The sequence below is a fragment of the Panthera tigris genome, chromosome B3, assembly GCF_018350195.1.
Source record: "Panthera tigris isolate Pti1 chromosome B3, P.tigris_Pti1_mat1.1, whole genome shotgun sequence".
Lineage (NCBI taxonomy): Eukaryota > Metazoa > Chordata > Mammalia > Carnivora > Felidae > Panthera > Panthera tigris.
Window position 1 is genome coordinate 50183491 of NC_056665.1, and position 12407 is coordinate 50195897.

The following is a 12407-nucleotide window of genomic DNA, read 5'->3' on the forward strand; positions in this document are numbered from 1 at the left end:
TATAGAGCAAATAATATGCAAATATAATTGCTTGTTGGGATCATAGGATCTCAGAACAAAAGGCTTTTAGAGAATCATGTTTCCTAGTGGGCTTCAAACTGTGTTATGAAAAGTGCTGGAGTTCCGACAGAGGCTTCACTGGGCAAGGAAGGGCTTGGCAGGTAGGACTCTGCACCCACTGCCTCTGATTGAAGAACAGCAATACTGACTTTATCTGCTTTATAACTAGGTTCTAAAGATTTTGTTTCCAAAAACAGTTCTCTTAAAAAAGCATATGAAAACCACTGAGTTTAGGTGTTATTTTTTCCAAGAAAATAATAAGTTAATGTCATTTCCTAGCAAGGTTACACAACTCTTCTATGTTCAACAGATTTGATGTTTATGGAACCCTTGGTACAATGGGAAACTGTTAAGGTATGTGGGAACCTTTCGTTTCTAATATCTACCTCATCATATATAAACAGAAGGATGCTTTTCCAAGTGTCAAGTCAGGAATGAAATACTTATGTTTAATTTACCAACACAGCAATTCTGAAATAAATTCAGGGAGAGAGGGGAAGGTAGAATTCACTCCCTCAAATTTTGCAGTGCGCATCACACCCTGCTCTTTCAGCGTGAAGAAAAAGATTCATCATCAACTGTCTTGGGCAGAACTTTTTGATGCATTTAACCTAGTGATATCCCTGTAAGTAAGCATTATGTGTTAAAAACATGCAATAGGGTGTGAGCTTTCAGAAAGCAACTGTTTAATATGAAATTGCAGGAGAAAGAACTAAGTCATCAGCTTTCCATCCCTGCCCATTAGTTTTGTAATCTCTACTGAAAGTCATTCATGAAATTAATAAATTCTCTTCAAGGAATCACTAAAAAGGGGGTAATTATATTAAGGCACCAAAGTTCATGAGCAAGAAAATTCACAACAAAACAACTTTGATCTTTGCTCCAGGCTCTGCTTAATGGTCCAGAAAACTAATAATCATTAATTTTCACAAAAGATGTCATATGGCTAGAGCTATAATGTTAAAATAATATTCAATTATATTTTTCTATCAAGTTAAAGCCCTTTTAATCATTTGGAAACCAATTACCACAAAATGCATTATTTTATTCTTGTAAAATCTTCCCTCCTAGTCTTCAAAATACGACAGCAATTTCACTTCCCAGGATACACACTGAGAACACAGAAGTTGATTTTGCATTCAGGTCTCATTTGACCTAACAAATAGAATAATAACATTTTTTTCTACTCCTCCTGGTATGGAATTTTTGCAAAGTACTATTTGCCTCTCGCACAATTTCTGAGATTCATAATTATCTACTAATACTTCTACTTTAAACAGAAGATCTGCAACCATACTTAGAACTGATGTTTATATCAGACCTCTTCTTGATTGCTAATGCCTAAGGAAGAAGGGATAGCCACAAAGCAGAGTGACTTTGATAGGGAAGAGTTGTCACATTCTGTCTTAACAGATATGTCAGGGGGAGAAGGAATATTCACCCAAAGTATCTCCATCCCCATCCCTGCAATTTACAATCCACATTATTTCATGAATCTACCTCTTATCAAGGAGTGCCTGGGCACACAGAGCTCATGAGGTATGGATTATGCTGAGTGAAGATTAAATACAAAATTATTTCTCTTAGAAAATATAGTTTGTAAAAGTTTTGTCATTGCTGGCACAGAAGTTGAGATTCTTAACTTTCAGTTTTCTAAATTGTTAGCTGGAGGCTGAGACAGCCATACATGGAAAACATTTTTAATCCTAGGAAACATCTGTCAATACAGAGGTACAGAAGATAGAAAAGGTGTCTGGGGTATCCCCATAAACATATGGAGAGGAGAGTAATCGCACTCCAGGTAAAGAACTGGAGGCTTGCACCCATATTCCAGGTTCTGACTCAGGCCAGGTATCCGAATTCCTCCCAGCCAAATATATAAAAGCAAACCACCCCAGGATCCACATGGAATGCTTCTTCTTCTGAATTTGCTGAGGAGTGTCTCTATCTACAGAGTTACTTAAGTCTGTAGAATTCCCCATAGCAGACTCATTCTTCTGTAATCACTAAGTCAAACTAGGAAAAGAAATCCAGCTGACTGTATTTTTACCTCTTCAATCTACTAACCCTAGTTTTTAGTCAAAATAGAAATGGAGAGAAAACAAGTTGCAACTAAGTGAAAGGCAAGCCGCTTTTATCATCAATAATTTTTACCTAGCTTTGAAGGTAAATCTATATTCTAAGGGGGGAAGGAGGAAATTTGGTTTAATTTGAGACCTGATATCAAATCTACTACAGTACTATGACTGTTAATACTAGATAACGTTTTCTTGACCTACATCGTTTGAGATTTTAAATTAAAGGATTTACTAAAACACATTTTTGTAGAAATAACAGAAAAACTATTGTCAAACCATTATCATAAAAAATTTGTTACAGAACCAAAACCAAAGATGCTTGAAAAATCATCTCTGAAGTTTATTTTACTGTCTTACAATGTGTGGGATCATACACACACACACACACACACACACACACACACACACACACACACACACACACAGAGTTACAGAAACCATGTTTCTTTTACTTATAGCAGTTTTCAGTAACTTAGTATAAAGGACTAAAATTTCAATCTTCTCAAGACTCAACTCACATCTTCTAATGGGAAGTTTCATTACGAACAACGTTTTGCTCTTTTTATGTAATCCTAGAATGAAAATAAAGAAGCCTTTATGATCTAATCTATTCTCATGTTTCCTTAAAAGTGGACAGCAAAACCATCCCAAAGTAATGGGAATAAGGCTATTTAATATAAAAGCTTGAGAGAAGACTACTTCCCTTAAGTGTTGTATATCACTCTAATATCCTTTAAGTGTTGGGTTCTCATTCTGTAGGCAAGCAGTGCCATTGAAAGCCAATTCTGCTTCAATTCTCAGCCTGTTTCCAAAGTTGGAGTAACACCATAAATTTTAAAGACTGCCTTATTTTACTGCCTCTCTGCAGATTGTGAGCTCCTTCAGAAATGGGAACCAGGTGATCATCTTTATGACCAACTCTACATTCTAACTCCATGCCTGGCACATCCTTATGTGTATCAAGCAATACATGTAAGTATGGCAAGTATGTCAGAAACCAAGTTAAACTGGCTTAGAAATGTTTATATTGATATTTGAATGATTATCATTTAAAATACAAGTTCTTTTTTGTTAAAGCCTTCCCCTACCCTTGTACTAGGTAGTCCTTAGTTTCAGCTTTATTCTGTTCAATTACTGGTATATTACAAAACTAAAAATCCAACAATGGCTTAGGCATTTAATTGTGATATTAGAAGTACTTAAAAAAGGAAACTGTCAAAAATATTAGTCACAATTTTCATACCAATAAAAATAGTCATGTTAGTAAGATATTTGTTAACTTTCTGACTTTTTTCAAAAAATACATATTTTATTTCAACATAGCTAGTTGATGTCTACAGCATACTAACCTGTGAACCTACCTTGGAGAATTTATTCTTCCAGGAATGCAACATCATTCTAAAATTATCTTTCATTATACAGTAAATGAGAAAAAAAAGCAAGGAAAGTAATTTTTTTTAATCTTTTTTTTTTTTTTTATCTTGCCTGACTGCCACTGTCAGCACCACCCTTGATTGAACATTCTTTACTGTCTAATTGCCGTTAAACACATGTTGGGGTACGTTATCAAAAAACCATGAATGCTGCAACATGAATGTTGCACTCAGAGGCTCCTAACACTCTTCCCTGTCCTTAGAATGTGGGTTCCACTTCCCTTTCCCACTCCCTGAGGCCACTCCAAGGACATAGCCTTCAGATGGTGATGTGGTGTTGAAAACACCTGTATCGTATACATGACTGAGCACAGTTTTTAGGGCCTCTTTATAAACTTTTAAGATTTGAGGGTGGATGTGGGAATCCATTTGTCTTGCTACCACACAAGACAAACCTCCTATGTAAGTTCCTTTTGTTTATTCAAACTCCCACCTACCAATCTGGAGTTGCTTGCCTCTTTCTTCAGTCTCTCCCTGCCCTGAATACAGGGGCCAGTTTCAGATTAAATCAGTGAAGTTCCCAACTGGGTTGCTAACCAATAGCACACAGGCTGATTGAACATTCTGGCCAGCCTAACCCAGAGTCATATGGCAGTTATCTATAAAATGTCTTTTCACAGGATGAATGGAAGAAAAGAATGACTGGAGAATGAAATTTGTTGGGTAAGAAAATACGAGGACATATCACATAAAACAGAAAGGATTAACTTCATTTGTAAGGATAAAGGATGATTTTTCTGTTAAAACTAAGGAAGAGAAAAAATGTGTGTGACATGATGCTTACATGCTACTTTTATTCTAAGAAAGCTCATTACATGCCATTCTGTATGAACTTTCAAATCTCAAACACTTCAGCAGAAAACCTGAAAATATTTTTACTTAATGTATTTTTCAAGGGTTAGAAGAGTTTAGGTGGTCGTTGGAGGTATTTCAAGTTCTTGTTTTAACATTTATTCAGTTCCAAATGATTTGAGGACGAATAATAATTCATTTTTATAGGAAAGGAAATTATCCACTCTGACAAATCTAAATTCTAGGCTTCAGATCCTGCTCTCAATATATCATCTCCTAGTTCTATAAACATGAATCTCAGAGGTCTCATAATTCTTTCTCATTTCAAATGAAAGGCAAATGCTTCTGAAATGGATTCACTACATTACTTATAACTGCTGAGTCAAGGGAACTGAAAATACTGCTATACCAACAAATAGAATTATTATAGCTCACTACAACTACACTATGAAGGATAACTCAAATGCAATGACTGCGGCATGTGCTAAAGAACAAAGTATCTACCTGGTGATCATCTCTACTTCGGTGAGTCCCAGGCATCTCAAATTCAAGTTTAAAAACAGAACTAATCTATTTTTCTGCTAATGTTACTCCTGCATTCTCTTTGCATAAAAGATGATAATGGATTTCATCCAGTCATGCAAGTCAAAAGCCTTGAAGTCATCCTCAACTTTCTATTCCTTTTATTCCTTTCACCCCCAAATTCAACTAGTCACCGAATCAGGTTGAATCATCTCCTAATTTCCTTTTCACATTCACACTCTTCCACCCAATCTTATCACTGCCATAGTTCAGATTCTCATGATTTCTTCAACAGTCATTATAGTTTTCCTGCCTCTAGATTTTCTTAACAAACTGGTATATGTGTCTTTTGTCATTTGTAGAAGGTGTTGTTTGATTTAAAGCTCTTTCTTAATCACATGAGGGCTTTATAATACAACACTGAACTTGTGTTTAAAAATGAATTGGCCAAAAACGTGGATCTCTTCTGCCTTTTGTCAATTCACTAAAAGTGACAATAAATGATTAAAACACATAAAACCTTCAGAATGAAAGCAGCAACATGAAAGAAAGCAAAGAAACTAAACTTACCCTGAAAAACCCTTCACAGATTCCAGACTGTAAAGCAACAGGGGTGGGCAAGCAACATAGACCAAGAGAAAGGAGCTGAAAACAAGAGAATAATTGCCCATCCGAATACAGTATTTGGATCCCTAGGTCCTGTTCACCACCATGCACAGTCAAGCTGTCTCTGCCTCAGGAATGAGATTCAAGATTTATCCTCATGAGACATTAAATTTGAGACGTATGGATCCAGAAACTCCTGGTAAATTATAGGAATGAGATAAAAACAGGAAACTTACATAAAATCCTATATATGAACTACTGAACTATCAGACTCCCCTGCTCAATCTACTCCTAGAGCCACAAAAGCAGGCATATGTTTCTCAGAGCTAGAACCTTTCTCTGGGCAAAGTAAATAGTCTTAGAAAGAAGACTCCACAAAGTGACATTTGCAACACTTTTCAGACACACACACACCAGTGAAAATTCAGCCTTGCCACCATACTACCCTGTATTGTAACCCAGCAGTTATCAAACCCCACCCAAGTAAACAAAGCTTACAGTCATCTTCCAGTGCCTCATTCTTACATATAAGCCAATATAAAATGATTAGGAGGCAATAAAGAACAAACAGTTAATAGAAAAACAGACACGAATAAACCAAAAGAGGAACACAAACAAACCAAAAAAGGAGCACAAATGATCCATAGTCACTATACGGAAAAGGCAGAAAGTATAACTTAAACTGCAAATATAACTTCTTTAGAGAGATAAGCAACTATATGGCATCATAAAATAAAAATAAAATGCTATAAAATGCTATAAAAATAACTATCAGAAAGAACTCTTGTATATTAAAATATGATAGCTTAAACACAACTATTCAATTAAAGTGTTGAGAAATGTAGGTTAGAAAAATTCTCATAAGTCAGAACAGGAAGAAAAAGCCAAGGAAAAGATAAGAAACCTAAAGACCAATTCTAGACGTCCACTCTCAAGTTTAAAAAATTCCTTAGAGAACAAAGAAATTTGTCAACAAAAAATCAATCCAAAAACTTGAAAAAAAAAAGTTCCTACAGACAAAAACATTTTCAAATATGAATATGCTCCCTCTCCTCCCCCTTCCCCCAAAAGGTAAAAAAAGTGATTCCAAAAATAGATAGAATCCAGGCAGTATATGAGAAAAATAAAGGGAATTCCCAGGATGGTTGCCAATAGAAATCCTAAGAAGAGTGATCAAACAGAGATGCACAGCAATGAGCCCAGGACCAGTAATATTGATAGTTGTCTAATAGATATAATGGTGCATGTAGGGAAGAAATGATTGAGGCACGGAAATTTAAGCCAATAAATGAACAAGGTGATTGATAACTCTAGGCAAAATGAAAGATGTTCAAGTAAGTAAATTTAATAGAAGGATTCACTTGGGTTTGTGGCAAAAACTATGTTCATATTATAGTAAACATAAATGAGAACTATTTTAATAAAGATGTGAAATATACAGCAATAGGAGGGTGAATAGAGGAGAAATATGTTGAAGAGTTTAATACATATCTACTATAAAATCTATTAGATGGTTACGAATATTGAGAACTATGGGATAGCATTATAAGCCATTATTTTGATACGTGGAAGCCAAGATACTTTTGAGAAGTTGCTATGAAGTAAAGTTCTTAGAAGAAAAGAGAGAAGTAACGCCTATTGTAATTTCATTAAACATCTTTTAGATCACAGATTAAAACAATACATTCTTGAGCTCTGTATTGATGGAGAAGGAGAAAAGTGCCCACATCCTTTCAGGACTCTTGGTCATTTAGGCATAACACAAATTCAGTGGGAGAAGAAAGAGGAAAATCTCCTGGATCTCTGCAGGATTAATTTATTTAAAATAGATAACAGAAAAATACTCAACATGTAAAATTCTTGAAGAAAATGAAGGAAACCCATGTTGATGCCAACAGCTTAGGCAGACCACCCTTCACAAGATGTACCAGAGGAGGCAGAAGAAAGTCCCCAACCTTCCCAAGAAGGTGTAAGCCAGGAAGAAAAAGGAAATGTCAAAGGAGGGCTAACCCAACCTGGTCATGGCTTTGAAGAGGACACTCCCATAAGGCATTTGGACCCTGAAGAAATGATAAGAGGAATAGAGGAGTTGGAAAGGCTTAGAGAAGAGTTAAGAAGAGTAAGAAACAAGTTTGTGATAATGCATTGGAAGCAAAGACATTCACGCAGTCATCCTTATCCTGTGTGCTTTAGGCCTTTTTTTTTTTTTTTGGTCTTATATTAAAATCTGGTCCCTGTTTTCTTTCTGTTAGCATTTTAGCATTTTCTGACGTATCTTTGACCTTCGGTTTGCTTTTAATCATCTTGTGAATTTTTTTTTTTAGGTGGCTTCCTTGTTACCAGCATCTCACTAGATTTTGTATTTTGACCCATTTTCCCAGTCTGTTTTCCGAATGGAAAGTTTCACACATATGCATGAGAAGATGTTCATTCTACATTGTAAAGTAAAACATAACAGGTTACAAAGCAGTATGTTTATTATCAGCTCACATATGTAGGATTAAATCCTACACTGTGTGTGTACATGCACGTCTGTATACATACATACATAAAAATTTAACTACTTATTTCTGTGTGGTATTAGTTTCCTTTTTGCTTATATGTATTTTTTTCATGAATATATGTCACACACACAAAGAGTTAAAGTTCTGTAAGAGCCAAATAATGTGCAACCAGCTTCTAAGGGCAATAGGGGCACCTAAAATCATGATGGAGTAACTATTTAAAAAATGTAAAACTCAAATTACCTCTGGATCTCTTAGCCAGAGGAATAAAACTGACATTACAGGGGGGAAAAGGAATACATTCTCTTAATATGTAATTTTAATGATAAATTAGGTCAATTTTGTTTAATGATGAATTCTTCAACCAGTATTTTTACCTTCCTAACAAATTTCCACCATTTGTGAGCAGAGACAACATCTTACATGTTTCCCGTGTAGCTGATATTTCCAGTATTCTTCATTCCTTTGTGTGGATTTCTATTTCTGTCTGGTATGATTTTGCTGCTTCCTGAGAGAGTCCCCTTAACATTTCTTGGAATGAGGTCTGCTAAGATCTTTTATGCTCTAGCCACTTTTAAGATTTTTTTTCAAGAGGTATAAAAAAACTATCTAACTTAAGTGTAATCATAAAAGACCCCAAATAACCAATTCAACCCTGAAAAATAAGATATCAAGCTATTATCATAACGCTAGAGTAATCAAAAAAAGTATGATACTGGCATAAGCACAAATAGACTGATAGAACAGTATCAAAAACCCAGAAATAAACCCATGCATATATGGTCAATATTAGTTGACCATATACAACAAGAAAGCCAAGAATACTTAATGGGGAAGACAGTTTCTTCAATAAATGGTGCTGGAAAAATGGGATATTCACATGTAAGACAATGAAACTAGACCCCTATCATATACCACCCACAAAAATGATCTCAAAAGTCATTAAAGACTTAAATGTAAGACCAGAAACCATAAAATATCTAAAATAAAACAAAAGAATAAAGCTCCTTGACATGGTTCTTGGCAAGGCTTTTTTTGGATAGGACACTCAAAGCACAAGTAACCAAATATACATCAAACTGAAAAGCTTTTGCACTAAGAAACTTATCAACAAAATGAAAAGACAACCTAGGGAATGTGAGAAAATATTTGCTAACAATTTATCTGATAAAGGGTTAATATCCAAAATACATTAAAAAAAAAACCTCCTACATCTCAATAGCAAAAAAATCCAATCCAATTTAAAAATGGGCAAATGGAATCAAGATGATGGAGAGGGAGGATACTGAGCTCACAGGGACACATTAAAACCTAAAATTACACATAGAACTAGCTCTGAGAACAAATGAAGACTAGCAAAACAGATTAAACACAATTAAGGATATAAAGAAAACGTCACACTGAAACGGGCAGAAGGGGCAAAGACAGTTTTGCCAGGACCCATACCTCTGGTGTGACAACCTACTATGAAGTTTGAAAGTCAAAAGTAGTAAAAATCATCCATATGTATAATAGTTAAGGGATGCACAAAATAATATATAAAATAGGACAACAAAATTGTAAAGCATGGCAGGGGGGTGGTAAAAACAGTGCTTTTAGAATGCACTTTGACTTAAGCAACCATCAACTTGTAATAGACTGCTATATATAGGATATTACATATAAACCTCACGATGACCGCAAACCAAATACCAGTAATAAATACACAAAAACATGAAGAGAAAGGAGTACAAAAATAACAATATGTCACTAAATTATGAGAGGAGAGAAAGAAACAGAACTACAAAAACAATCAGGACATAATCAACAAAATGGCATTAAGTATGTATCTATTAATAACTACTTTAGATGGAAATGGACTAAATGTTCCCATCAAAAGACACAGAGTAGCTTAATTATAAAAAAAAAAAAGACCCATTTATGCTGCCTAAAAGAGATTCACTTCAGATCTAAGGACACATACAGAATGAAAGTAAAGATATGAAAAAAGTTATGGAAACCAAAAGAAAGCTGAAGCAGTTATACACATGACAGAACAGACTTTAAAACAAAGACTAATGGGGCGCCTGGGTGGCTTGGTCGGTTAAGCGTCGGGCTTCAGCTCAGGTCATGATCTTATGGTCCGTGAGTTCGAGCCCCGCATCGGGCTCTGTGCTGACAGCTCAGCAGAGCCTGGAGCCTGTTTCAGATTCTGTGTCTCCCTCTCTCTCTGACCCTCCCCCGTTCATGCTCTGTCTCTCTCTGTCTCAAAAATAAATAAACGTTAAAAAAATAAAAAATAAAAAAAATAAAACAAAGACTAATAAGAAACAAGAAGTGCATTACTAATGATCAATCAATCCAAGAAGATATAACACACAATTATCTATGTACACAACATAGGAAAATATAAATACATAAAGAAAATATTCACATAAGGAGAAATGGACAGGGACACCTGGGTGGCTCAGTCAGCTGAGTGTCCAACTTTGGCTCGGGTCATGATCTCACAGTAAGTGGGTTCAAGTCCTGCACCAGGCTCTGTGCTAACAGTTCAGAGCCTGGAGCATGCTTCAGAATCTCTCTCCCTCTCATTTTGCCCCTCACCTGCTCATGCTCTGTCTCTCTCAAAAATTAATAAACGTTAAATTTAAAAAAAAAGAGAGAGAGAAATGGGCAGTAAAGAATAGTTGGGGACTTTAGCACCTACTTCCACCAATGGATAGATCATCCAGACATAAAATCAGTAAACAGTGGACTTCAATGACACAGTAAACTAGATGGACTCAATATGTACAGAACATTGCATCCAAAAACAGCAGGATACACATTCTTTCAAGTGTACATGTGACATTCTCCAGGATAGATCATGTTAGGCCACAGAAGAGATCTTGATAAATTGAAGAAAACTAAACTCACATCAGGCATCTTTTCTGACTACAATGATATGAAAGTAGGAGTCTCTTACAAGAAAAATAAAAGCTAGGAAACTCATGAAGGATAAACAACATACTATGAAACACCCACTAAGTCAAAGACATCAAACATTAAATCAAAAATACTGAGACAAATGAAAATGAGAACACAACTGTCCAAAATCTATGGGACTCAGCAAAAGTAGTTCTAAGAGCTTATAGTGTTACACACGATTACCTCAAGAAACAAGAAAAATCTCAATCTACTGTTACACCTTAAGGAACCAGAAAAAGAGCAAAAAAATCTGAAGTTAGTAAAAGAAAATAACAAAGATCAGATCAGAAATGAAATAGAGACTAAAAGAAAATGCAAGTATCAATAAAACAAAAAGAGGTTTTTACTTTTGAAAACAAAATTGACAAACTTATAGCCAGACTCATCAAAATAAGAAAGGTCTCAAATTAATAAAATCAAAACTGAAAAAATTTAAAACTGATACCACAGAAATACAAAGGGTAATAAAATACTACTACAATTGTATGTCAACCAATGGGACAACCTAGAAGCGAATAAATTCCTATAAACATATGGTCTTCCAAGAACGAATCAAAAACAGAGTCTGAACAAAATGATTAATAATAAAATTGAATCAGTAATCCAAAAACTACCAGAAGTCCAGGACCAGGTGGCTTCATAGATACATTTTTTAAACAATTAACATATATACTTCTTAAACTATTCCAAAAATGTCAAGAGGAATTAACACTTCTAAACTCATTCTATGAGATGAGCATTACCCTGATACCAAAACCAGACAAAGACACCATAAGGAAGAAAAAAGAAAATAAAGAAAATTATAGGCCAATACATCTTATGAACACTAATGTAAAAATCTTCAAGATATTAGCAAACTAAATTCAAAAATACATTAAAAGAATCATACACCATGATCAAGTGGGACTTATTCCAGGGATGCAAAGATGGTTCGATATCTAGAAGTCAATCAATAAGATATACCACATTAACAAAGAGGAAGATTAATATCATTGTGTCAACAGATGCAGAAAAAATCCGTTAAAATTTCACATCCATTTATGCTAAAAAGGAATACCCAGAAATAAATTTAAGGAGGTACAAGTTCTGAAAACTATAAGACAGTGATGAAAGATTGAAGACAACTCAAATAAACAGTTGGATATACCATGTTCATAGGTTACAAGATCATTAAAATTTCCATACTACCCAAAGCAATCTAAAGACTCATACATTCCCTATCAAAATACCAATGGCATTTTCCACAGAACCAGAATAATTCTAAGATTTGTATAAAGCCCCAACAGGTCCTGAATAGCAAAGTAATCTTGAAAAAGAAGAACAAAGCTGAAGGTGTCATGCTCCCTGATTTCAAACCCTAATACAAAATACAATAATCAAAACAGTATGGTAGTGACACAAAAATAGACACACAGACCAATAAAGCAAAAGAAAAAGCCCTGAAAGAAACCTATGCTTATACG

The 12407-nt window shown here is 34.9% G+C and overlaps 1 protein-coding gene across 1 annotated transcript in view; it reads right to left on the minus strand.

The window, feature by feature from the left end:
- The window catches only part of UNC13C (unc-13 homolog C), a 569448-nt gene that overhangs the window by 471262 nt on the left and 85779 nt on the right, over positions 1-12407 (minus strand). The window lies entirely within an intron of this gene.